The sequence below is a fragment of the Chiloscyllium plagiosum genome, chromosome 17, assembly GCF_004010195.1.
Source record: "Chiloscyllium plagiosum isolate BGI_BamShark_2017 chromosome 17, ASM401019v2, whole genome shotgun sequence".
Lineage (NCBI taxonomy): Eukaryota > Metazoa > Chordata > Chondrichthyes > Orectolobiformes > Hemiscylliidae > Chiloscyllium > Chiloscyllium plagiosum.
This window is the reverse complement of record NC_057726.1, coordinates 63,064,426-63,067,119: the sequence shown is the minus strand read 5'-3', so window position 1 is coordinate 63,067,119 and position 2,694 is coordinate 63,064,426.

Here is a 2,694-nt window from a genome sequence, read left to right as displayed (position 1 = left end):
GGTGGGGCAGGAGCAGGCTGAGACAATGGGTCGGCCGGCGCAGTCAGGTTTGTGGATTTTGGGCAGGAGGTAGAAGCAGGCGGTGCGGGGTTGTGGGACTATGAGGTTGGAGGTGGTGGGGTTATGGATGGTCTGGGAGATGATGGTTTGGTGGTGGGGGGTGGGGTCATGGTCAAGGGGGCAGTAGGAGGAGGTCTCCGCGAGCTGGCGTTTAGCCTCAGCAATATAAAGATTGGTGCGCCAAACAACCACTGCGCCTCTCTTGTCTGCTGGTTTGATAGTGAGGTTGGGGTTGGAACGGAGGGAGTGGAGGGCTGCACATTCCGAGGGTGAGAGGTTGGAGTGGGTGAGAGGGGTGGAGAGGTTGAGGTGGTCAATGTCATGGCGGCAGTTGGCTATGAAGAGATCCAGGGCGGGTAAGAGGCCAGCACGAGGTGTCCAGGTGGATGGGGTGTGTTGAAGGCAGGAGAAGGGGCCGTCAGAGGGTGGGCGAGAGTCTTGGTTGGAGAAGTAGGTGCGGAGGCGAAGGCAGCGGAAGAATTGTTCGATGTCACGCCGTGTGTTGAATTCATTAATTCTTTGCTCTAACCAACACTATACACCAGGTATGTTGATGACATTTTCTTCCTCTGGACCCATGTCAAAGAATCATTGAAACAACTATGCAGTGATATCAATGAGTTTCATCCCACTGTCAGACTTACCATGGACTACTCTTTAGTATCTGTCTCATTCTTGGACACATGCATCTCCACCAAGGATGGACACCTCAGCACCACACTCTACCGCAAACCCACAGATAACCTCACAATGTTACACTTCTCCAGCTTCCACCCGAAACACACTAAAACAGCCTCCCCTATGGACAAGCCCTACACATACACAGGATCTGTTCAGATGAGGAGGAACACAACGGACATCTGAAGGTGCTGGAGGACGCCCTCAGGACGATGCTCAGCTCATCGACAGCCAGTTCTGACGTGCCACAGCAAGAAACTGTAATGACCTCCTCAGGAGACAGACATGAGCTGTGACTGACAGGGTACCCTTCGTTGTCACAGGAGCTGAAAAACGACACCATGTTCTTCACAGCCTGCAACACATTATCGATGAGGATGAGCAGCTCGCCTCCACTTCATATCTTTAAACAACCACCAAACCACAAACAGATCATTGTTCGTAACAAACTGTCTGGCTTTCAGCACAACACCGTACAACCCTGTCATAGCAACCACTACCAAACGTGTCAGAGTGTCAACATGGATATTACCATTACATGCGGGGACACCACCCACCGTGTACACAGCAGGTACTCATGTGACTTGGCCAACGTTGTCTATCTCATACGCTGCAGGCAAGGATGCCCTGAGACACGGTACATCGGTGAGACCGAGGAGAGACTACGGCAATGGATGAATAGACGCAGCGCAATGATCACCAGACAGGAGTGTTCCCTCCCCATCGCTCAGGGACATTTGGCCTTAGATCTTCGGGTGACCATCCTCCAAGGCGGACTTCGGGACAGGCAGCAACACAAAGTGGCCGAGCAGAGGCCGATAGCCAAGTTCGGTACCCGTGGGGATGGCCTCATCTGGGACCTTGGGTTCATGTCACACTATAAGGTGACCCCATTGCACTATACCCTCTCTCACTCACTCTCTCTCTCTCTCTCTCACACACACACACATACATACATTCTTACATACTCACACAGACATGCAGACCCTCTCTCACACACACACATACACCCCCCACAATCACTTGCACGCACTCTCTCACAGGCTTATACCCCATCACACTCACACACACACACACTTTACCACGCTTGCACACATGTAGGTGGCACGGTGGCTCAGTGGTTAGCACTGCTGCCTCACAGCACCAGGGCCCCGGGTTCGGTTCCACACTCAGGTGACTGACTGTGTGGAGTTTGCACATTCTCCCTGTGTCTGCGTGGGTTTCCCCCCGGGTGCTCCGGTTTCCTCCCACAGTCCAAAGGTGTGCAGGTCAGGTGAATTGTCCACGCTAAATTGCCCGTAGTGTTTGGTGCATTAGTTAGAGGGAAATGGGTCTGGGTGGGTTACTCTTCGGGTGGCTCAGTGGTTAGCACTGCTGCCTCACAGCACCAGGGCCCCGGGTTCGGTTCCACACTCAGGTGACATTCTGTGTGGAGTTTGCACATTCTCCCCGTGTCTGCGTGGGTTTCCCCCGGGTGCTCCGGTTTCCTCCCACAGTCCAAAGATGTTCAGTTCAGGTGAATTGGCCATGCTAAATTGCCCGTAGTGTTTGGTGCATTAGTTAGAGGGAAATGGGTCTGGGTGGGTTACTCTTCGGCGGGTCGGTGTGGACTGGTTGGGCCAAAGGGCCTGTTTCCATGCTGTAGGGAATCTAATCTAATCAAACACACACTCTCTCACATGCAATTACCTTTGCATGCTCTCACACACGCGCACACACACATAAGTCTATGGGGTGAATTTGTATTTGCAGAATTGTAATTACAGATACAATCTGTTTTGTTCAGAAAAATGCACAATCATGCAATATTTTAAAAATTCCTACTTTGGAAATAGAACCAAGATTGGGATACAGACAGACTCTAACCTCACAACTTTAATAAATTGTCTGAGCTGAGGCATAACCTTTCTTTTTATAAAACCTTAAGTTATGTCGGGAATGGGACTGAAAAGAAGT